We start from the raw sequence: 26,139 nt of genomic DNA on the forward strand, positions 1-26,139 counted from the left end.
GAATAATGCTAATTTTAAAATCTATAATGGCAAAAATTACACGTGACGTCATATGGCCATGGCCAATGATAACGCTAGCCCCGATGGCGTCGCGTGGGCTGGGCGGCTGAAAACGCACGGTGGTGAGTCGCCCAAATTGGCTGCGAGCGGCAATTTTCAAAAATTATTTGTAAATTATAGCTAACACGCAGAGCTTTTTGAATACGATCTCGATGCTCACTAAGACCACCTCTAAACACATGTAGCATCAAAATGCGGTCGTAAATGGCGTTTCAGGGGACCTTTATTGCTAAGCCAACAAAAAAAAATACCATCCCAAGCAGCTTTTGCATATCTAAATTGAAGCGTAAATGATCCCTCGGTTTGTTTTCAAAACAATGCCATGTCTGTCCAAATGATTTTTAGTAAATTACCGCACGATCAAGCAAATTGAAATTGTAAGTAAATCGAGGAATCATGCTTTGGAGCATCCATGCGGATCTTGTGCTGCTTAGCACCTGCTTAACTCCAAATAATTATATTTCTAACAAACCTATTGTGAGAAAACTGGATGAGCCAAAAGCCATTAGATTGGACTTTTGGCGGCATTCTGATCGATATTGTAGGTGAACATTTCATGCATTGCACTGTAAATTTGAGATAATGGTATTTTTTTGCTTACACGTAGTTTTGTTCTGGAAACTAAACTATTTCTCCAGACGCAATTTTATTTTCTCTTCAGTACGAAATGTCAATTTTGAAAAATAATATATTTCGCGAAACTGTTTGCACATTTTTATTTTAAATAAATTCATAAGATAGCTAAATTTTATAGATATTGAAATGTAAAGTGTGTGGGAAACAAATTTCACATCTGGACTAAAGTGGTGTTCTTTTCGCCCGTGTGCTCTGCGATGTCAGTCCACATTGAAGACCTAAGGTGGTCGAAATATGTGGAGTCCTCCACTATGGCGTCTCTCATAGCCTGAGTTGCTTTGGGACGTTAAATCCCACAAACAAACCAACTATCCTACAGCCACAACAACAACGGCGACGCATTAATTTATACTTAACACTTTGCGTGCATTAACTGGCGTTCCTAAAATACAAAGCATAATGAAATGATAACACAATATGATTGAAGTAGCATATGATGGTTATTATTGGGATATCAGTTATGAGAGAAGGATAGTTGAAGTTAATACAGTCACATAACAGACACGCCACATCACATCACGTTACATTCATGTCATAGCAAACTCAGTCTTTCGATTAGGCCTGTGCTTCTCATAAAGCGGAGCAGTGCCTGAGAGCCCTTCGCCGCATACGATCGCCGTGGCCAGGGACCTAAAATCTTAGTTTCACTCAATGGGCGTCCATCTAAATGCTCCAGCGAACGGCACAGACACTTCCTTTCCTCACTTTATATCGGGCATTCACAAAGAATGTGGCCTATAGACTCGTCGCATCCACAGTTTGTACATGTAGGGCTGTTTGCCATGCCTATCATAAAAGAATACAAGTTTGTGAATGCTACACGAACCCACAGGCGGCACAGCAAAGTTTCTTCGCGTCGGGGTAGGCCAGAAGGAAGGCGGAGCTTCAGGTCAGGGTCCAGGGATTTTAAGCGACAGTTCGCAAACTGGCCAGAATTCCACAAGGAGAGTGTGTGTTCCCGCCCATGTGTGCGAAGCCTGCCCGCTGCGTCGGCCCTGGAAAAAGGAATCAATACAAATCGCCGTCTTGGTGGGCTGTTCGTGCGACTTCGTCCGTCCGAAGATTGCCCGCTATGCCGCTTTGTCCTGGACGCCACTGGAAGATGATTTCATGTCCTCCATTAAATCCACAATGATGAATTTGTCGTATTTTCGCAACGAGTTGTTCATAAGCTGCACGGTGAAGAGCCGCTGTTAATGCTTGCAGGCCCGCTTTTGAGTCTGTGAAAATAGACCACCACTGGGGGCTCTGCTGACTGATATGCCTAATTGCGACACGAAGAGCGGTTAGCTCTGCAGTTGTTGAAGAAGTCTGGTGAATTGTCCTAAATTTTATTTCTGTAGTAGTTGCGGGTACGCCCATGGAGCCTGAAGAACTCACGGCATTCACTGAACCATCGGTGTAGACGTGCAAACGATTTGCATGGTACGCATGGAAGAGAAGGGGAGGATTTTCAACATCACCTTACTAGAATGCGAAATAAGCGCGACCGTGCGGTAGTTGGAACAATCTTTGGCACTGCCTTTCTTTGGAATCCGGATGTAAACTGACCTCCTCCAATCCTGTGGCCACTGCAGGGTTGTCCAAATTTGCTGACATATTGTATACAGAACGTTAACAGCATCATGGTTGAAGTTTTGAAGCAACTCAGCTGGAATGCCATCAATTCCGCTAGCTTTGTTCTTAGCAAGGCTGTCTAAGGCCCATTCAACTTCACTCTTCAGGATGCCCGGCTCGAGATCAGTAATCACAACCGTCTTATGTTGTGTTTGCACATCCGAGTCCTTATTGTACAGTTCTGTGTACTCCTGCCACCTCTTTTTTATCTCTGAGGCTTAATTGAGGTCCCTGCCTTGTTTGTCCTTTATCACGCCCAACTTAGCTCAAAAGCTTCCTTTGATATCTTTGATTGCCTTATACAGAGCTCTTGTGTTCCTCAATTGGCTGTTGTGCTGAACTGCTTGGCACTGTATGTTCAGGAAGGCATTTTTATCCCTCCTTGCTATATTCTCAAAATCCGCATTGAGAACCTTGTATCTTTTTCTTTCCCCCATAACTTTTGCTATCCTCCTTTCCTCAGCTATTTGCAAAGCCTCTTAAGATAACCAGTTTGCTTTCTTGCCTTTCTTTTGCTTTGGAACTACCCTAGTAGCAACTTCTTGTATTATATTATGAACATCAGTCCACATCTCTTCAGGCTCTGTCTTCTAGATCTAATTCTGGAAATCGATTCCTCAATTCCACAGCATGTTTTGATGAAATTTGATACAGATCATACCTGAAAGGTTTCTAGTTTTCTGCGTTTTCCTCAATCGAAGCTTAAATTTGGCAACACGACGCTGATGATCGGTTCCACAACCGGTCCCAACCCTTGTTTTTACTATTGTATAGCGCTTCTTCATCTCTGCCGGCAAAGAATATAATCAATCTGATTTCTGTACAGACCGTCCGGTGAAGTCCATGTGTACAGGCACCTCTTGTGCTGTTGAAAAAGGGTATTCGCTATGGTCAGGTTGTTTTCTTGACAAAACGCTGCTAGCCTCTGCCCAGCTTCATGTGGCTCACCAAGACCGAACATGCCTGTAATTCCGGATATTTCTTCACTCCGCACCTTAGCATTCCAGTCTCCTATTAGAAAAAAATTTCAGATGACGGAGTGCGGTCTAAAAGGAAATGCAGGTCAGCATTAAATCTCTCAACGTCAGCTTCTTCAGCAGTAGTAGCTGGTGCATAGACTTGTATAACTGTTATGTTGAAAGGGTTGCCTTGGATCCGAAGTCAAATCATTCTGTCATTTTCAGGGTTGTACCCTAGCACTGCTTTTGCCCATTCTTCTGTTTACTATGAGAGCGAACCCATTCCTTCTCCTGGATTCGTGCCCACAATAAAAGGCATAATGGTCACTGGAATTAAATTCTCCCATTCCGGTACACTTGAGCTCGCTGATACCTAAGGTATCAATGTTTAATCTGTCCATTTCTCGCTTGACGACATCCAGTTTACCCTGCGTCATAGATCTTACATTCCATATTGCTATGTGATATATCCCCTTGCAACATACTGAGCGTCCTTTTGGCTTTAGCCCAGCCGCTTCATTCGTCGTGGAGCTACTAGGAATCGCCATGGCCTAGCGGTTAGAGCGCCCGTCCTCGGCTGCGGGAGGTGGTTAGTTTGAAACCCACCGCCGGACATCCACCGGTAAAAATGGGTACAAGCGTCCCCCGGCCAGGCGCTCGGCTTTTCTATGGGTGTGCGTTTGGGAGAAGCTCCGTAAACCCCGCTGCGCGCCCCTCCTCCGCAGTGGGCCCAAACCCAGTTTCGAACCTCACATCCTGCAAAGGTGGTTCAGTTTGTCTTGTCTGATTAGGATATACCAATAAGCAATGTGAACAAGAAGGAAAGGAAAACGCACGGGGCTGCTACTGGCTCTGCAGCTGAGCCACCTCCGCTGCCTCGCGCAGACAGAAGCGAAAACAGAGAAGAAAAGCAAGATGGAGAGAAAGACGCGCGCCACAACAACAGCCGTCATCACCCACTGAAACAGTGGCGAGTGCAATGACAGTCTACAACAGATTAAAATTTTGTGGCAGGCGAGCTCCCGCCGCATGCGGCGATTGCATGATTTTGCCTTATCTGATTATCTTTTGCCGTTGTCAGATGGGGAGGGGGATTGACACCCGGAGGTGCCGTGCCCCAGAGTTACACATAACTCATCAGCCCATCATCATCCATTCAACACCTCCGGCAAAGTCCCCCCCAGGGCCAAGTGGGGTCTGGGAGAGTTTTTTAGTTCGAGGTGAGGGTCCTACCCGGACAAGGGGGCCGCCACGTGATGCCCTCACAGGAGTGAGTGTCATCAAACGCAAAGACGGCCTGCAGCGCCATCGTGGCATCGAGCCGACGAGGCGAACCTTCATGACAGCACAAGTGTCACTAAGGACAACCAATCCCTGTGAGAAAATCATAATGACACAGAGAGTGTTCCAGCCTTAACCGAAAAAATCACAGACGGTCCGCACCAAATCTTCGAGAACCTCTGCTCGCCAAGGATGCGACGTTCCCGCTGCAGGCAGAACCAGACCTCTTTCCGTACTTTTGCAATTACTTCATGGAGGCCCGGAACTCTGCTGTTGTATGCGGCCGCGCAGCGTGCCAGCCATACTTGGTACACGCACTCTACGAGCAAGAGGACGAACTGGTTAACGGCCACACCTGGTAACGGGTTCAGGTATTGCACGGTCTGGTACGGTATACCCGGAAGCTGGAAGAGGTTAGCTACACGACGGAGAAGCGCTTCAGGAAGGAGACACTGCGAGAATATGTGCACAGTGTCCTCTCTACCACCACAAGTCGGACAAGTTGGTCGCAGGCTGGTCCGTGTAAACGCCGGCGCCTTAATGGGGAGGACTCCCCTGGCGAAGCGGTACATAAAGGACGCTCTGCTTGCTTCCAAAAAATCCGCTGTGATATACCGCCAGCTGGGCTTAACATTAGCGATGTCGTAAAGACGGAGGTGAGGGGGGAGAGAGGGAGTCAGAAGCCTAACTAGTTCCTTTAGGGGAACCGAAACCACATCAATTTCCGCCTCCTCCTTACGCAGACGCTCAAGGCAGGTAGCTGCCTGAGCATAAAAAGGGGAAGGAGAGCCCGATCGTGGCACGCAATGAGAATATGTGCTCTGGGCGAAAAGGCGGAGTCGAGTACTCAGAAAAAACGAAGTCAGGCTTTGAGTCAGAGGCATGTCCGAGTTCAATGCCACTTGGGTCCACCTGACGTGCAAGGCTGAGGCTACGATGCCAAGGTCGGAGATGCCGAGGCCTCCCCTCTCCCTAGGCAGCTTCACCACAAGTCTTTTGACCTTGTCAGGAGCTCCACTCCACAAGAAACGGAAAAGGATCCGCTCCAGGTGAAGCTTCGTCCGTGCTGACAAAGGTGTTACGCCAGCGACATAGGTCAGCACCGAGAACAGGAGGGACCGAGTGATAGTGGCTCGAGCCGTAAGCGGACACAAGAGCTTCTCATACTCTCTTGCCCTCGATTCAATTTTCTCTTGAGCAGAGGACCAATTCCTATCTGAAAGGCCTTGTGAATTGAAATAAAAACCAAGGAGACGGACTTCAGCCTTCACGGGAAGACCATGAGCGGGCTGAGGACTGGATGGTGCACACCCAAAATAGAGGGTGGCACTCTTCGACCTATTAACCTTAGCCCCACTCGCCTTACAGTACACCTCCATGACATCCAGAACGGAGGAGACAGAAGCCTCATCCGGGACGACAATGGTTAGGTCATCTGCATAGGCAAAGATGGGAGCTGGTGGAGAACCTGGCGGGAGCGGAAAGCGAGCTATGCGACTGTCTCGAGAGAGCCTTTGTAACAGGGGTTCAAATGCGAGCACGTAGAGGGCAGGAGATAGGGGACATCCCTGCCTGACTCCACGGCCCACGTCAAAAACTTCGGAGGTGCGTCCTAGCACAGTAACGGCTGAAACTGGCCTGGTATATAGAGCTCTGACCATGCGCTGGAAATCAGAGTCTATACCAGCTTCCTCCAGGACTTGGAATAAGTAGGAATGACTAACAACATCAAAAGCCTTCTCCTGATCAAACGAACAAAGAATACCCTGAAGATTTCTATGTTGAGCCCAGAGGAAAAGGTCCCTAAGGGCAAAACCGTGAAGCTGAGTGGAACGACCAGGAACACTACAAGCCTGATATGAACCTATAATGTCTGGAAGAAAAGAAGTTAACCGAGAGGACAGGCACTTGGCTATGAGCTTGTAGTCGACGTTCAGGAGCGTGATGGGACGCCAGGCTCGTAGGTCAGTGCGTCTCGACTCATCCTTACAAAGGAGAGTGATCCGTCCTTCCCTCTGAGTACCTGAGAGCGTCCCCTCACCCAGGAGCCTGTTTACAAGAGCGGTGAAAGGCTTCCCGAGCTGCTTCCAGAACTTGACATAAAACTCAACAGTCAGGCCGTCCGAACCTGGGCTACGATTTCTGTGGAACGATTTGAGCGCCGCTTCTAATTCTGTCTCATCCAAGGGAGCTCCTGATAGGTGAACTGGTTTGGAGGGGGATTCAAGTGGAAAAGTAGCTGTGGTTGGAGCTGGAGCCTGATATAGGACGGAATAAAACTGCCGTGCTGCTTTAAGAACAGCATCCGGAGTGATGGAGATGGACCCCGTAACCGGGTCTACCAATTCAGTGAGGGAAGTCTCTGTGCGCGCTAAGCGGCGTCGGAGGAGGTGTCTGCTGCACCAATGTTCCCTCTCCCACCACTCAGCTCGCGCCATAGCCCTAAGACCATCCCAGCGTTGCTGGAGCAATTTTCGGAGCCGGATGCGCTGCGAGGCGAGTGCTTCGGTGACCCCTTGGCCAGCAGAAAGAGGCTTAGAAAGCAGGAGGATGACATCAGAGACAATGGTGATCTCCTGCCGTTCCTCACGTGCCCGCCTCATTCCCGCTGCCTTGAAACAGTCACGCACATCTGCCTTAATGTCATCCCATCCGACACCGTCTAAGCCTAGGTTGGACTGCAGAGAGTTTCGAAGAATACCAGAGACCTCCTTAACAACCTCCTGGTCCTCTAAAAGCCGCGAGTTGAGGCGCCAGGTCCCCTTCTCACGAGGGACCAGTATCCCATCACTGAAGCGAAGGATGACACACTTGTGATCGCTCAACGCGGAGGGGACCGACCACATGGAGTGCATGCCGGAGGCTAGTGTTGGAGAGACGTAGAAGCGGTCTAGCCTGCTCTGAAGGCGCCTCCCAGTCCAAGTCATCCCTGACTGTCCTGAGCGGAGCACCTTCCAGGCATCAACCAAATCTAGCTCCTCGACCAGCTCCCTAAGTGCACGCGCCCCCTGCCTATCCCGCTCCTTGGGCGGAGTGCCTCGAAAAGAGAGGCGATCCGCCCTGTCAAGGACACAGTTGAAATCACCCACTAGAACTATCTTGGATGGACCTATTAGCTGGGAGTCAAGGTGCTTGTAGAAGGCACCCAGATCACGACCTCTGTTCGGAGCATAAATGTTAACTATGCGAATGCCAGAATCAAGGTCTACAGACAGGACGCGGCCCTCAGCATCCCTGGAGTGGCGCAAAACCGAGCCGCGGAAGCGTGGCATAAGGATAATACCAACGCCGCGGGAACCCGACGCACCATAGCTCCAGTAAGACCTGGTGCCAAATGTTCTGTCAAAGCACTTGATCTGGCCAAGGCGATGGATGTAGGTCTCTTGCAAGACCAAAATATCTATGTTTTTAGAGCTAGCGAGCTGAAGTATCTCAGCTTGCTTGGGACGACGGGACATGCCACGACAGTTAAAAGTAGCTAATGTGAGCGATGCCATGATGAATTGAGAAAGAAGCTGCCTAGAAACCTAATAAACGGAAAAGAAAACCCGCGAAAGGCGGAACTATCGGAGCAAGAGACCTGGAAAAATAAACACCCTATTGAGAACCTGGGGCTGCCCCAACCTGACGGTCGGGGGGGGACTCCTCTTTAGCAGAGGAGTCGGAAGTGGAGGGGGAAGGAGACGAGGACGAGGAGGAACTGGAACGCTGAGAGCATTCGCAGTCAACCACGCCACAGAAGGAGCAAGCGGACCTTACGGACGGTGAGGACGAGGGGGGAAGCTCTGCCTCATCGGCCTCAGCAAAACACTCACAACCCTTACCCTTACATAGCAAACAGGGAGCTAGCTCAATGGGAGGAGAAATAGAATGCTGCCTCTCACCAATGCTGACTTCCTGCTCCATGTCTGAACCTTCGTCCTGGCTGGAAGATGTCGCGCCAGGTTCCTTGTCCCCGTCGGAGGAGTTCCGCGCCACCGCCACGACCACCCGCTTGGCAGCAGGCCGTCCGGTCTTAGCCTGGGAGGAGGTACCCTCGGAGTCGGTGTCGATCTCCGCTCCTTCTTGTTTTTGCGCGCGCTTCCTGCGCCGCTTCGTCTTTACCGCCACAAACCCCGCGTCGATAGCGGCGGTTTGTGTCGGCTCAGCAGCCGGGACCGCCGCAGCGGCCCTCTGCAAGGCTGCATCCTCAGGCTCCTTTTCAGCCTGTGCGGCGTCGGCAGCGGCCGCCGGCGCGGTCGCTTCCAATGCCGGCGCCGCATCGGGCGCGGGTGGAGCCCACCATTCGCATACCTCGGCTGAAGCGTGCGTGACGGGGCTCTCCTCCGCAACAGCGGGCGTGGCGAGAACGGCCTCCTCACTCACGCCATCGACGAGCTGCTCCTCCTCTCCGTTCTCCTTGGCTGGTGACTCAACAGCAATTTAAAACTTCAGTTAATTGTTAAGTAGAAACTAAGGCGTTCCCGTAAACTGCCTGTTAATGTCATGGTCAAAAACACGCCCTAATGCAGAAAGTAGTCCTGAGCATAATGCAATGGCAAGGAAAAGCTTTAAGGATCTTGCAGTACTTACCCGTAATTTGATTTTATTACTTCTACTGCATACAGTTGCTATTCCAAATGATAAAAGGGATAACATTTAAAGCATTTCTGCCAGAAGTGTAGTTACGCCTCTGGCACAGGACCCAATGTCAGACGCAGGATAACAAAATGTGAGGTATGCTTACAACGTCTTAAGAATTACGAGATCAAGCCTAAATGACGTTTTGTTTTATCTGCTACTACAGTTAGTGTTGAACACTTTCGCCTGGTCTCCAAGGTTGGGCGTTTTAAGCGACAGATTATTCAGCTAGTCGGTCGAAAAGCTGTTGGCATTGCAGCAAAAGCGGTATTTAATGTAGTACAGTAAGCAGCGCGTATCAGAAGTAATCGGGGATGTTTGAAAAATTCTATATTGGTAATCTTTTGTTGCAGTAATTAATGATTGATTGGGTGTGATAGGCGATGATGAATTAAATAAATTAACATGATAGAATTCAATACCTTATGAATTGAAAATGAAAACTAAGAAAAATGTTTAGGAGAGTTAAAATTGGTTGTAATCATCACAATGAAAAACCAATGCTTATTTATTCTTTACAAGGAGATATAGATTTTGTAAATGTTAAATAAATATTTGAAATCATTACAAAAGTACCAACCTAAAATGGGGTGCTCAAAAGGTGACAGAATACTAAGAACGAAAGGCAAATCCTTCAGATGCTAAAATAAAAAAAATACACTGTGCAATTCAAAAAATGAATATTTGAAATTATAGAAAAATTATATCTAGGGAAAAAGGCTCACAATGAAATATCACGGTTGACTGTGCTATATAAGAAAATTTACAGTGTAATTGATTAACAAAATAATTTCTATAATTGAAAAATTTAGATATGAGTACAAAGGTGTCAAATTGCTCAGATTGTGCGGACAACTATTTAGGTTTCTAAGTATCGGCGTATAAAAATGTGCGAATTCCTAAAAGGCACTAAACGTATTCCCATTTCTGATAAGATATTTTCAAACAAGCAGTGTTTTCAAGTTAGCTGTTTTCCCGATAAGCTAAGTGGGTTTACGGGTCTTTACAGCATTGAGCGTGGAAAAAAGAAATGTATTGCGGAAGGTGGCACGTTTAGCGGTTTTTGAATCCTGTTGATGGCTTATTGGCAGTTTTTATCCTGCTACGATATTTGATTAATATAGTTAAGTTCTCAGAAGTATATGAGTTCAGTGTTTAATAACCTGAGTTGAATTCAGACTTAAACCCAGAAGCCAAACTCAACCAAATTGAGACAACACGGACTTGAACGCATAACGACAATGAGGCCTGAAGGCGGCCGATATTCCAAGACTTCCAATACGACTTGAATATCATGCGGTATTTTTAATATATTCATTATGTGTACTGATTCCGGTCAGCTTGTTCAGTTAACTCTTATCAGCCTCGTGTCGGTAAAGGTTTAGAAAACAGGCACCAAGAACCTACCTTTCGAGTAAAAATCGCTTGTATTCAACACCAATAAAAAAAAGGCCGTTCTGTCAGCTGGAACAGTCATGTGAGTACAGCGGCGCTGTGATGGAGTGAAATAACTCAGGAATGCTTTCAGCAAACATTTCTTCGTATTTGCTACGTTTTCTCTCTCCATTCTGATGCTGCTAAGTATAACGCAGAGGTTGGACGCGTCTTCAGTAACCTAAACGTTATCAGTTACAAGAAGGGAGCCTGAGATTACTAGCCTCATGTTAATTCTTCAAGCTGGACTTTGAAGGCTGAGATAATGCTGCCGAAACTATGAACGGTTCGAAAATTATTCACAGCGATCTGCACGAAGGACTGTGTTCGTTGGGAGCAGTGCTTAATTTCCAGTTAGAAAGAGCGGTATCGGCAGACAATTGCCGACAGAGTTCTCAGCTAACCAAGATTCAACAGACTATTTTTTTTTTGTGAGTGGAAGTGTCTACAGGCAGCAACTTGTTGTCAGGAAACAAATGCATGCTTTTTTTTTAATTCAATTTGGACCTACAGTAAGCGGACGGGATATTTTTCACACGAAAGTATTTTTGCTGCCTCTTATCCTGAGTCGATTTAGGACGAACCCCATATTCAAAGTATTTAGAGTTTAATGTTTCTAATCTAAATAAAAGAAGTTTTTTTAATGATATCACAAAGTATACACGGAATTGAATTTTTTCTGTACATAATAAATGCAGTGGTATTTAGCAGTGTTTCAGCTTTTTGTTTGCAGGTTTTTCGTTTTTTTGCAATGCAACGCTTCGAAGTAATAGAGAGCACAACTAGAGTTTCAGTTTTTCAACCCCTCCTTAAACCATGTGGAGTAGCACAGCAGACACTGCACCAAGAGAATTGTTGAGAAAGTCTTTCTTGGACCTGCCCGTCACTGTGCTAAGTAGTCGCTGTAACATCTTCACATCTGTCACACGTCTCCACATGACCTGACCCCTTAAAGCGATACTTAAACATGTTTCAGTCGAAATCGAGCTACTATCTCTCTTCTCCTCTGGCCAGCGCTAAAGCCACTGCGACAAGAATGCATTTTTGTTTATTGCCTGGCTTTGGCACATAGCCTTTCGCAAAACGAAACCCAATCGCAACACGAAGAGCACATAGTTATGTAAATATAGGAATATCTTGCTCAGCCAGCGTAAGACTGGCTTCACGACAATACATATCTAACGCCAACAAACACTGCCGTTCAGATTCACATAAAAGGTTCTCCGGCCGTTTTTGGTATGGCGACAAATGATTGCATATTATCCCGAAAAAACGCTCTAGCAGGTCTTGCAACTTTCTCACAGCGGTAGCCTATCATTCTCAGCGTCGACTGACAAGCTTAATTACAGTAAATAAAACTACATCCTGAGTATAAATGCTAAAATATCGAATGCAGTGCGAATCTAGCTGAAAATCTTTATTCTTCATTGGAACACATCCCAACCTCAAAATGCTTCCCAATAATGTAAGAAAATATGGTCTATTGTTTCTTGTTTCTTCCATGTTAGACAATGGGTTCCTCCGGTAAACGAAAAATCTCTTCTTTCTTAAATTGTGTTTACTGGTAAGGTTCTGGGATGTGAGTTAAAGGAAAAGGCTTTAGGTCCTGGTGGCACCTTCATTTTTATCTACCGAAACTCAGAAGTTAATCACACTGACTCTGTCATATCCGTGGTCTGACTCGGTATTAATTTCTAACACTGTTCAAATAGATGAATTACTACTGGTTACAGCAGTTACAGGTTTAGGTCACAGGCAGTCGATGTGAAGGAACAGGCCTACGTGGGCGACGTTGCTGCTTTTACAGCTGATAGGGGCAGTATAATTGAGCTGTCAATTGTGTCCGTAACTTCTCTACAGTTTCAGGTAGCTGGCTTTGCTGGTCCAGATGTCTTGGTCTCTGGCACTTATGGCGGCCACCGAAGCCTGACTGCTTTGCGAACAGGACATAAGCGAAAATCCGGACCAAGTACTTAGGCGTCGAGCTAGATGGTTACCGCCACACTGAGTAATATTGGAAAGGGCCCACGAAAGAGCTACGGGAGAATATAGCATATCGAAATAGCTTGAGACACAGAAACTCAAGAAAAGAAGAACATGGGACAGCGCTGTCACGTGTACTTCTCTTCTTGTGTTTCTGTGTCTCTCTAGATCAATACGTTGGATTCGCACCAACTAGCCCAAATAGTCACCATATTAAAAAGCATATCGACTTTCACCAGATCTACTATATGTGATTATTTGTTTCATCCGCAAAGCTTTGGTGCGTAATGCAAGTACTGAAGTGTTCGTGAGTAAACATACATAAGTCCCATAGGTGTTTCGCCGTCATGGTTTGAGCTTCCTGAAGGGAATGCTGCATCAGAATGAAACTGTTTCGATCTGTTAAAAATGGGGGGTCTGGGGCTTGAGCATCTCATTTGCACTCCAGATAATCAAACGATTTCTGCTTTTTTTCTTCGAGGCGTATCGTAGCCATTCCTACGGACCTACTGCCAAGTTAGTCTGTGGCGTCTGTTACCACAGTTTATATCTGCATCGAATAAGCAGCGTGTGGGAGTTTGGTTATTACAAAGTTGTAGTCGCAAGGGTTAGTTTTCGTTCAGCGCATTTCTGAATGGAATGGTTGGCCGGTGTAAATTGGATAAAGCTCCAACACGTTTTGCGGGATATTGTTTTCCCAGAAACATCCTTATTCAGTGAGGCTGCCGTGGTGGCACAGAGATTATGGCGCTCGACTACCGTGCCCAACGATGTGTGATAGAATCTCGGCCGCGGCGGCCGCTTTTCGATGGAGGCAAAAACAAATGTGACCATGTACTGTACGGTGTCAGTGCGTATTGAAGTACCCCACGTGGTTAGAGCGCTCCACGTGAACCGCTTAAACAGGAGATGCCAAGGTATAGATGTTTTAAAGAGTTTTAAAGAGTAACGCACGACACGGGAAAAGCAGACCGGAATTCTACTTGTCTTGCCTATATTTTCTCCATGGCCACGTAGGGGGAGCCACTGTGCCTGTGCACGGCGCCGAGGAGAGCTGCGTAAGATGCGTGCTGCTGTCGCTGTCACCGCGTTTCGGACAGGGGGAAGGGAGGCATTCCAGTTGTGTACCCAGCCCCGCAGAGGTGAGAAGTATGGTAATGTGAACGCGGCATCTGCAATTTATCTCTTGACATCGGGGGACGGGCGCACAGTGTTTCATTAATATCATTTGAAGCTGGTAACTAAATTGAGCGCATTGTATGCTGAGTATCTACAGTCATGGTCGAGAGCACCAACGGTTCTGCGTAGATAGTGCAGCATTTTTTATGATCTTTCAATAGCTAGAGATGAAATAAACAAAGTAAACATCGAAACCAGCATTGTGTCGTGTATCGAAAGAGCAGTCGCTCGATATTCCGTACAGCAGCAATGGACGACTGGTGTGTCTCTAAAGACACACATCTGTCAAATAAACATCATAGTAGAACTTCAAAGGCTCCTTTTCACATTTAAGGGGTCTTAAGTACCCCCTACATTTTATTTACGTCACCAGAATGTCTGCGTTGTAATGGGCCGGGTAGTTCTCTTGTCCATCCGTAGCCGTCCTTCAACCTACATCCACTTCCTCTCGGCAGCGGTTAAAACCAGCGGCATTTCAATCTACTCTAGCCCCTTCCCGTACGGCATACCTTTCTTGGCCTTTCTCGTCTTTTTCGTCGGTGACTAATACCTATGGCGTCGTCTTCTATAGCGATTCGTCCTGGCATTGACCAGCCCGCTGGCCAATGCCGATACCAAAATACCGGTCAGTACTTGCTCTCAGTACACAGTGTATTAAAGTAGCTGCGCTCATTGTAGCTAAATAATATTTTAGTTGCACTTTATTAATATCGTTATGCAGCAATCTGTGTGGACAAGTAGTGTTCATAACAAATTAAAAGCGATGAGTACATTTTTTCTGCCAAATGCAAATGTAAATTGTTATGCTTAGCTTTGCTATAGCTTAAACTTCTTTTTAGTCTTATTCGTCAAATCTTTTCGATGACAAGTGTTAGGCACACTAAAATTGCCCGTTTGTTTACACTATTTTTACGAGGGGAGTTAAGCCTTCACACAGAACGGGATCGCGCCAGACGTGGGAAGTCAAATCTTATTCCCGATCAGCTCCGCACTTCTACTGTTTTTACAACGCATACCTTGCACCTTCAATTACTTCGCCTTCGCTCCTCCGTGACAATATCCCCGAGAGTAGCATAGCTTCAGGCGAGAGACGTGCGGCAGTGCAGTCTTAGCGGAAGGGTGACCAGTTGAGGTAACGCGTGCAATTTCATAGATGATATCACTAATTCTGGCCGCGATCACATAAGGGCCATCATAGTGGGCGAGTAGCTTTTGATGCAAGTCGCAGCGTCGGAGTGGACTTCAAAGCCAAACCATGTGACCCGAAGTGAAGGTAACATGCCGGCGGCGGGAATCGTAGCGATCCTTGAAATGCCCTTGTGATGCAATTGACTGCAAGCGGGCAATCCGACGAGCTTCTTAAGCCAAGGACAGTATCTCGGCGACATCCAGATTTACAGTGGTAGTAACCGGAATAATTGATTCGCGAGTGTAGCGCGGCGGGCGAGCGTACAAGAGATAGAATAAACTGAATCCGTTAGTTTTAGGAGTAGCAGTATTCAAAGCGTACGGGACGTAGCGCAGCATGGTTCCCCAGTTCGTATGATCCTAGTCCCCATACATGGCAAGCATGTTGGTCAGTCAGTCAGGTTGGCCTTCCGTCAAACCGTCTTTCTGCGGGTGATACGGTGTTGAGTGGTTTAGGTGACTGTGCATAGACGTAGCAGCTCCTCAGCGATATCGGCAGTGAATTCGCGTCCTCGGTGGCTGATTACTACTCGCAATGGTCCATGCCGCAAGAGAGCAGAGTTCATAAGAAACAGCGATACTTGACCGCGGTAGCCGATGGTAGGCAGCTGTTTCACAATAGCTAGTAAGGTAGTCTGCACATTATGATCCATCGATTAACGTTTCGAGATTTGGAAAAAGGCCCTAAAAGATTAATTCCGACTTGTTCAAATGTAGTGCTGCGAGGCGCCACAGGTCGAAGTAGGCCAAGAGCAGAGGAAGTAGGCCGTTCAAGACACTAACACTACTTGCAGCTCGCCACGTATTGTTCTGTCGTGGAGCGCATTATCTTTCAGTAAAACCGCTATTGAGATCGATGGAGTGTACAAGCCGATCCCAGATGTCCTGATGCCGGGTTGTAATCCACCACATGTAGAATAGAGGTGTAAAAATCCTTTGCAACAAGCGGGTATTGTGTGCCCACAGCAGAGTTACTTTACCACAAGAGAACGTCGCGGATACAGAAACGGTTTTTAACTCCCTGGTTTCGGCGGCGGCAAACAGAGGCTGAAGAGCAGGTTCTTCGCGTTGATTTCGCCTACTCAATGTCAAGAACGTCTGGAGCGCCGGTGGAAATGTAGTGGTTCAAATTGTCACAGGCACACTCTGCTGATGGCAGAAGCATTCGCGAGAGGCAGTCTGTATCGGCGTGTCGGCGCCCGCTTTTGTATTCAACATCGAAGTTAGACTCCTATAGAAGAAGGGCCCAGCGCATTAGGCGACCGCGTGGATCTTGAAGACTGACGAACCAGCACAGGTAGTGATGGTAAGTGACAATTGTGAATGTACCATACAAGTACAATTGGAACCTGTACACAACGAATACCATATCAATGAATATTTGTTGTGTGATGGTATAGTTGCGCACTGGATCGCTTATGGAGCTGCTCGCATATGCAATGACGTGCTCCTGATGATCTCTGTGCTGAACCATAACAGCACCTATGCCAACACCACTAGCATCGGATGAAACTTCTGTTAGTGCAAAATTGTAGTGAACAGGAGGTGAGGTCAATTGAAACTTTAGCTGGTGGAATGAGGCCTGGCAATCGGAAGTCTATTCAGACGAAGTTCCTTTGTGAAGAATGCACGTCAGCGGTAGGCCATGTCCGTGAAGCGGTGAATAAAATGCCAGAAGTAGTAACATAACACCAAAAATCTGCGAACCTCTTTTACTGTCCGTCAGGCTTCAAATGACTTCACAGCTGCCGCTTTTGGGAATCTGGTCTCACGCCCTGCTGATCAATGAGATGGTTGAACACCAACGCTTGACGCTCGCCAAAGCGGCCCTTCTTAAAATTGAGAACTAGTCCGGTGTAATGTAAACATTCTAATATGCGCGCTAAGCATTCGTTATGCTCGCCAAACGTTTTACCAAAAATCACCGTCATTAGGATAGCATAGAATGTCTGAATTCATGCAGTGCAATACCGTGTCCATAAATCTCTCAAACATCGCAGTTGCATTGCAAAGCCCAAAGGGCATTACATTAACTTCAAAAAGACCCTCTAGCTAATAAACGCCATTTTGGTCTGCCGGATGCACCGGCGTTGCCAGTAACCTGATCGCAGATATACGCAGGAGAAATAAGAAGCGCCAGATAGGCAGTCTATGGCGTCATCAATGCAAGGCCAAGTGTATACAGCCTTTTTGGTGATGGCATACAAATGACAGTAGTCCACGCAAATCGCCACGTTCCACATTTTTTATCGGACAAGAATCATGGGAGCAGCCCACGGGCTGGACGACTCTTGAATTGCCTTCCTGTCAAGCATCTGTGATGCTTGCTTGTGAACGACTTTGCGCTCCTGCGGCGACAGACGATAATGTTTAGAAAAACCGGTATATATAATGTGGAAGCTAACAGACTTGGGAATACAGGTAGGCCCATGGGGCTGGCAGACGTCGAAGACAACTGAGTACTGCAGAAGAATTTCTGTTAGTGGCATGCCTTTCCATCATTGTCGTTATATCGCCTATCACTTCTACTGGAATCCGCACGCTGATCCCGTAATGCCCGTACGCTGAAGGTTTCGCAGACTTTCCCGAGCTAACGAGGATTTGTAATCTCCACCGGCTACCAGAGCATGGTATAACCCACTACATTGTCACTGGTGATGTACCTGTCGCGCCTCGTCCGCGCCACCTCCACGGCGAGCGCCTGGCGATTGCTAAACGGGAATTTGACACGTTCCAGCTGGATATTATTTGCTCTTCGTCTAGAACTTAGGGCTCACCGCTCCATCTGGTGCCCAAGATAGAGGGTGACTGGCGTCCGTGTGGGGACTACAGGGCTCTCAAGGCTCACATGGCCCATGACAGCTATAACCTTCCACACAATCAAGAAATGGCTGGACATCTGGAGAAATGCAAGATCTTTGATAAAGTGGACCTTGTAAAAGATGGCACCAAATTCCCATGGAACCGACCGATGTCCCGAATACAGCCATTACTACACCCGTCGGCCTGTTTCAGTGCGTGCTCTTTGAGTTACGCAACGCAGCACACCCTCCAAAGATGCATTGCGAAAGTGATGAGGGGACTCTCGGCTGTATTTGCCTACATCTACAGCTTTTGATCTCGAGCCGGGCATCCTGAAGAGTGAAGTTGAATGGGCCTTAGCCAGCCTTGCTAAGAACAAAGCTAGCGGAATTGATGGTATTCCAGCCGAGTTACTTCAAAACCTCAACCACGACGCTGTTAACACACTGCATACATTATGTCAGAAGATTTGGACAACCCTGCAGTGGCCACAGGATTGGAGGAGGTCAGTTTACATCCCCATTCCAAAGAAAGGCAGTGCCAAATATTGTTCCAGCTACCGCACGATCGCGCTTATTTCGCATGCTAGCAAGGTGATGTTAAAAATCCTGCAAGGTAGGCTGCAGCAGTATGTGGATCGGGAGCTTCCGGACGTGCAAGCTGGGTTTCGCAAGGGCAGAGGAACTAGAGACCAAATTGCCAACCTTCGCTGGATCATGGAAAAAGCAAGAGAGTTCCAGAAACCCATTTACTTCTGCTTTATTGATTATGCGAAAGCGTTTGACTGCGTAGATCACAGCAGATTGTGGCAAGCTCTCCAAGAGATGGGAGTTCCAACTCACCTCATCTGTCTCCTCAGGAACCTTTATGAAGGGCAAGAGGCCACAGTCAGAACTGGGCATTGTCTTACTGATTGGTTTCCGATTGAGAAAGGGGTGAGGCAAGGCTGCATACTGTCGCCCTGCCTATTTAACCTATATGCAGAGTGCATCATGAGGAAGGCCGGTCTGGACGAGTCTTCAGCTGGAGTGAAGATTGCTGGAAAACGTATCAACAACCTTAGATATGCGGATGATGCCACTTTAATGGCAGAAAGTGAAGTGGAACTCAAGAGACTTCTGATGCGCGTACAAGAAGAGAGTGAGAAGTTCGGGCTTAAACTGAACATTAAAAAGACGATGATCATGGCGTCTTGCCCTATCAAGTCCTGGAGCATCAATGGACAAGAAGTGGAAGCTGTGACAGGTTTTCTGTTCTTGGGCGCCAAGATTACCTCGGAAGGAGACTGCAGCCATGAAATTAGGAGACGCCTGTTTCTGGGAAAGAGAGCAATGGTTAGCCTTGACCGCCTAGTAAAGAGCAGAGACATTAGTCTGCCAACCAAGATCCGTATAACCCGTGCTATGGTCTTTCCAGTTGTGATGTATGGATGCGAGAGTTGGACTGTGAAAAAGGCTGACCGCCGAAGGATTGACGCGTTTGAATTGTGGTGCTGGCGAAGACTCTTAAGAGTTCCTTGGACTGCCAGAAGATCAAATCAGTCGATATTGTCGACCATAAACCCTGACTGCTCATTGGAGGGTCAAATTCTAAAGTTAAAGCTCAGCTACTTTGGTCATCTGATGAGAAGAGAGGAGTCTCTGGAGAAAGATTTGATGTTGGGAAAGGTTGAGGGGAGCCGGAGAAGGGGTAGGCAGCGAACGCGATGGTTAGATGCCATTCTCGAGGCATTGCAGATGAAGCTATGTGATGTTAAGAAGATAGTGAGAGACCGGAAAGCGTGGCGTGACATGGTCAATAGGGTCACGAAGAGTCGGACACGACTGAACGCCTGAACTGAACTGAACAGCTTCTTTGCGAGTCTTCACAATATCATGAGCGTCACCTCCAGGAACTCTTTCAAAGCCTCCTAAAATTTGGCTATCTCTTTAATGGCCAGAAACGCGTATTCGGCTCTTCTGAGCTTGAGTTCCCGGGCCGCCATATCTCAGCGCAGGGAATTCGTTCATTGTCTTCTATCTGTCTTCATGTTGTTAATGACTTTCGAGCACCCACTACCCCACGCAAGCTCCGTGAGTTGCTGGGTCCTGCAAACTTTCCTCAGTGCTTTATTCCGCACTCCATTAGCTTCTTCCCCTTCTGACAGACCTTCTTTGCACAACCAAATCATCCGTTACCATGATTTCCTGGTTTCCCGAAGGTGAGGCTGCTTTCACTTCTGCAAAACAAGCCCTGGCCGATTCGAGCCTTCTCATCCACCCTAGGACTTCCGCGCCCACTCTTGTCGTGGTGGATGCTTCCAGCGTGGCCATTGCTGTTCTCCAGAAGAAAAGCACCTCTTTTCTTGGAAGCTCCAACCTGCCGAAAATCGATTCAGCATATGTGGTCGTGAGCTGCTCGCTATCTAATCCACGATCCAACACTATTGGTAAATCTTGGAGGGCCATCTAGTTTTCGTTCTAACGTATCATAACCTCTGGTGTACGTGTTCCGTACGAACTCCTCCTAGTGCGTCCCCCGCAAACTTCGTCAGCTGGCCTACATATCGGACTTCCCAACAGATATCCAGCCCATCAAAGACATCGACAATGAGGCAGCTGTCATAAGGTTGTACCTCATCCGCTTGTTCCCAGGTACGACATCCCATCGGTTTTACCGCGTGCATTCATTCTTCGTTGTGACCTTGGCTGTTCGGTGCACCCCTGCGGCTTTGAGAAGACTTATTCTGTCTTTTGGCTCCCTTGTCACACACCCTGCCGTACCTCCGATGCCTTCAGGACAGCTTTCAACACCTGCGGCCAGCCCCGCCTCGATGATCTGATGTCAGGTCTTTGTGCAACCACACTTTGTGTCATCAACGAATGTTTTTTTAAGGCGAGACGCTTTAAAGCACCTCTTACCCCTCATACGACGACACGTACCATGTCCTCAACAAGAAAATAAAGTCGGCGACTATCCTGCTGGATGGTCGTGAAGAGGTAGTCTGCTTGGATCGCCTCCAAGCCGCATTCATCAAGACACCTCCCTAGGAGCACCCCTCGGATGCTTCTTGCTTATCTGCCAACATGCGTTCCCATCGAGGCACCCTCATCCCTGCTTGTCGAAGCGTACAATTCGTCGTTCTGTCAGGGCGGGAGCCTGTTTGCTCACAGCGACATTGCAAAACGGAGTTGCTAAGATCGGCGTTCCCGCCCGGCGAAAGGATAAAATAAAGCTTAACAGCGCGTGCTCGGTCCGCACGCATGGCAAGGCTTTTCGGTTTGGGAAGCCTGCCACGCTGTTCCTCTTGTTCTGGGGCTCCGCTGCGACCCCGTAAATGTCCTACAATGTCAAGAATATGACGACCAGCGAAGCTCTTTCCAAACCGTCTTTTCGGCGGCGGCGGCGACTTTCGATGGAACGAGCTCTAGACATTGTCGCGTAAATTTATGGGAAAAATTACAAAATTTCTTAATGCGGATGTGGAAAATTGTTTTATTTAAAATTCCGATTTCGTGTTCAAAAACGCGCTCATTTAAAACTTCAAGTTATTCCAAATGATTAAAGATATACCTCATGATGACATCAGTTCCCCTCATGGCAAGCTGTGCGACGGAGTTCCTGTCAAATAGGGAAAACTCTGGCATGGAAATGCATATTCAGAAGGTTGTGCTTTTGCGGATACAAGGTAGAAAAAACCGTTTTTCTCCCCTATTGGATTAATGGCATGCCAGTTACGCAAGTGCGAAGATATAAGTATATTGGTGTTGTAGTAAACTCGCAACTAAAACGGAATGACCACGCAGATCGTATTAAATACTCGGATTTACGTAAACTTGGCTTTCGTCGCCATAATTTAGGAGGGCACCTTGCAACTGCAAACTACTAGCCTACGACACGCTCATAAGACGAAAACTCAAAGATGCCGCCATTGTTTGGGACCCCTACGCAGAAAATACTTAGGAAAATTAGAAAAAAAAAAGAGACGCTCAGTACTTTTTATATTTATTAGGTAAACTAGAACGGATGCTTCACATTTGTTAACGGCAGCCACTTATATAAACCTTTCCACGTCAGCCGTAAGACACCCCGCCTATCGTTCCTTCACCAACTAATTCATAGAAACTTAGGCATCTCTCTAGCCCCGTATATGCAGCTAGTGCTCTTCATAATCACAATTTAGCATCATACTTCACGCATATTAACCATTATAAATTTTATTTCTTTCCGAGAATGATTGAAGAATGCAATGAGGCCTGCCACTACGGGTGATATTGGCTGGTGATTCTGACAAGGTACCTTATGAGCTATTTTATATTATATACGAACTACCTTAGACAATGTTATTGTTCTGTATTTTTTTTACGATTCGGCTGCTCTTGTATTGAGTGAATGAATTTCTCTGCCGTCGCTGCCTAGGCACAATGAGGCTCTGCAGTATTGTGCAAGTAAATAAATAGGTTAAAAAAGTTGCGTCGACAAGTTTTCACTTGCACCGATTACTTGTCGAAATCAATACGGTTTTGTATATCTGTACCATCGGCGGAATTGGAGCATTATTCAACCCATAAATTTCGCCACTAATGATATCTCCGGCTTAATGGTTCACGAGAGCGGAGAACTGTGCGAGTTGAAATTGAAACACTGTATAGCAGCTCGAAACACGAGACAAGGAATGCCGCGAATAATTCTCCCTCTGCGGACGCGTACGGTCTTTGAGGGTTTCGCGGTTTTATAATGAGTTGTTTTGTTGTTGCAGCTTTGTTTGGTGCTTTTTAACTAGCATTCCTGAAAACAAAAAATTTCAGTTGTTATACAGCGGTCATGTCGTCTCCTTTTTTACTTCGTCTCGTGTTTTGCGCAGCTTTAGGATCATTTATGGTGCCCTCTAGCGCGTTCAGTCAGCCGTAAGGTAATAGAGCGGGCTCAGCGCTTCCGGACTTCGCTTAGCTTAGCGGCAATGAGCAAAGCGGTCGATGCAGCTACCTCAGTGCATGATATCGCCTCTGTGTCAGCGCACAGGCGACTCAGTCAAGTCAGCATAAATAATGTAAATCAGGGCCATTTTTTACCGCTGTTCTGCCTACGTTTGCCAGAAGAAACGTACGCAAATATGTTCGCATTTTTCTAAAAATAAGGCTGCCTCGTATTGGGGCTAATTGACTGATGCTTTTACGTCACTCATGTTATAAACAACTATAAATGATCACGATAGCACAATTATTTGTAAGATGGTTTCCGTTAAAGTGGTATCAAACAGATTTCGTCCGCGTTGCCTTGTGAAGAGGAACAGTAGACTCTGGGTGGTAAAAGCTATCGACCACAAGCTTTTTGTTGTTATTCATTGCGGAGGAATGGCAAAACGTTTCATTTCCAGGAGAATACTGTTATTCCTGTCCTTTGATTTTTGTTGTATACGGTATAAAGTAGTCAAAGGCTATTCGACATGAAAGAGACAGGGCAAGACAAAACTCTTTTAAAGTGGAAGCTGACATCAATTAGTAGTACAGAGGCTACAATATCGTGTTTAAAACGAAGGATATATACAAGAAAGAAGTGCTCTGTTACGGTGTGGCACGTTCTAGGAATTCTCATGGAGCTTTAGGGATTTTCGGATTTTGCGTAAAATATATATCTCTGGAGGAACATTTCGGCGAAATAAATATGAGCAAGACCTTTAAGTAGACGAATAAAGTGCGCACGCACTCTTTTTCAGTCTGCCCACTCTATTCGCCACAAACGTTTCGTCGTTTCCGCCCTTTTATAGCTTAGCAGCTCGACTGAGCTTCAGTCCCGCTTTGTGCTCTTCCGAGCAAGAAAAAGTTCGCGTCGACCTTAAAAATAACGGCTATCCACGAAAACATCTTCGAAACGCAAAACCCGCCGCCCCCTGCAACGTGCAGGGGCCCGGTTCGTCGTAGAACAAAAGCGCGTGACAGCGTATTTTACACCCGGAGGACAAGGGAAGCTCTTGCGCGTACATTTGCTAAATACGATGTGCGCATTGAGCGCGTGTCCACAGCAGGCTGAAACAGAAGCTCTGTCGCGTGAAAGATTATCTGAGCATCCACGCCACCAGTACCCAGGAATCATCTATAATATACCTTGCAAGCACAGCAATACTTAGTACATTGCGAATTCCGGCAATTTTAAAAGAACGTTATCAGACCATAAGAACGACGTCAAGAAAGTGTAGCACATTTCCTAACACCCTTGCAGCGCATGCTCAAACGACTAATCATATCATTTGTTGGGACCAAACATTCTTGGACACGAAGAAATTGTTCCCTTAGCGATTGCTTCCTGAATATTTTTGCATGCAGACCACGAAGAATGTTATTAATCGGACGAAGGCCAATCACCCCGAGTGGGCTCAGCAGCATAGCAACGACGCCGTCGTCTTATTACCCGCCATCTTGTCCCCTTCCTGATATTCCTTATGGCCTTTCTACCGGCATCTGCCGATGACCGCATAATCGGCGCATTTAATGCGAGACTGACCATCAATCTTAGCGGTGGCGATTCGTAAGTTCCTGCCTAGTCACGCAGCCTGTCATCTGGGCCAGCCTGCAGCAGAGGCTCTTTTGCACCACAGCCCCATTAGGCCCCTGTACACTTTGTCGCTGTGCTTGTCGCAATTCATCTTCCACGGACCAGCCGCCGCATTGAAAGCAACACCAACACGGTCGCCTAAAAACGCTTCTCATCTCATCACTCCCTTCAGTAGGCTGCTCGGCAGCACAGCAACGATGCGGTGGTCTTACGCCCGTCATCTTACCTCGCAGATAACGAATTGGCACTCGCTATACGCACAGCATATCCGCTGTCCTGCCTTGTTAGTACTACCGAGCCCCTGCTGTTTCATTAGCATTATTCGGATTGTGCAGACATATTGTTAGAATTGCTAGCTATAGCTGGTGATGTAGAGCTGAATCGCGGCCATCTCGCGTTCATCCTCAACCGTGGCGTCTGAAGACATCATGACCACCCTCAAAGTAATTCGTGAAGGCAAGCCTCTACCTTAAACGAAGCAAAGGCAATGCAAAGTAAACTAGCCTAAAACGACTCAGTATTAGATGAAATTAGGCAAAGGTTATCAAAAATTGCAAATGAATTCTCGTCTATCACAAAATAAAAAACGAAATTGAAGATGTCTAGTCACGGGTTGAGTATAACGCCCTCGAAATATCAGTACTAACAAGCCAGCTCGATGGTTAGAGGACAGGGCACGCCGATCTAATCTCGTATTCTTGTACAAACCGATAAAGTCCGCGAGTCTTGGCCCAAATTCGATGACGCAGTCACAAAACTTTGTAGAGATAAACTTAGGACAGCTATCGCACCGATGGACATGAAGCGCACACAGATGAGGAAAATTTGAGGTGAATAACTCCAGAACTATGATCGTGAAATTCGCTCACGTTAAGACAAAAGAAAGTAGGCTTTCAAACGCTTATAAGATGGGAAAAACCGATTATCATATAAGTCAGAACTACTCACCCAATACCCGTACCGTGCGAAACATCTAGTTGAATATGGCAAGGCACATCCGGAACGAATTCACGCCGCGTCATGACAAACTTATCGACGAGAAAACATAAATTTAACCATGCCACGCAGAAAGTTGTCCCACGTACCCCATAACTAGAATGTAAAGATAATACGATTTCGAGCACCAAAACAATTTCGTTTCTGTACACTAAGATAAGGAACCTAATGCCTTATCTTCACAAACTTCGAAGCCTAATCGATACAACCAGCATCACACTTCTGGTATTAAATGAAACCTACTTAAACGGAACTAGCCATGACTCCGAGATGCTAAGATTTATTCCCAAGCTCAATATCTTCTGAAGTGGTCGAGTAAATAGACGAGGCGTTGGTGTGCTAATAGCTGCTCATCACAGCCTACATTGCACCATAATTAATATAAACTGCCTGTTAGAAACTGTTTTTATATTGTGCAACTTCACCTACCCAGCCATTATTATCGGAGCCTTCTATCGCCCAACAGGTACTGATGCCTATTTTTCTAATCACTTCTACAACACTATCCACTACGTAAGTTCGTCACACTCCTGCGCTTCCATTCTTTTGCGTAATTTGAACATTCCTGCTATCACATAGTCTCATGTCACATTCGCAATTTTCAAAAATAACACCAAAAATATTTGTGTAACTCTGGTGAGCCCTAGTTGAATTGTTATAGCAATGGTTGAAGCTTGTTTTGCCTGCTACATCATTCCCCTGTCACACCCTATCAGTCTAAGGTGGTACATTATTGGCGACGCTTGAGCTCATCTTTTAAGAGTATGACGCGAGAGGGTGAGCTACCAGGCCACACAAAAATGAGAAACGTTCAATGTTGCTGAACCGAATGTGAAGCGAAATAATTAGCTGC

This window comes from Amblyomma maculatum, chromosome 8 (assembly GCF_055883805.1).
Source record: "Amblyomma maculatum isolate TAMU_Amacu chromosome 8, ASM5588380v1, whole genome shotgun sequence".
In the NCBI taxonomy this organism is placed as follows: Eukaryota; Metazoa; Arthropoda; class Arachnida; order Ixodida; family Ixodidae; genus Amblyomma; species Amblyomma maculatum.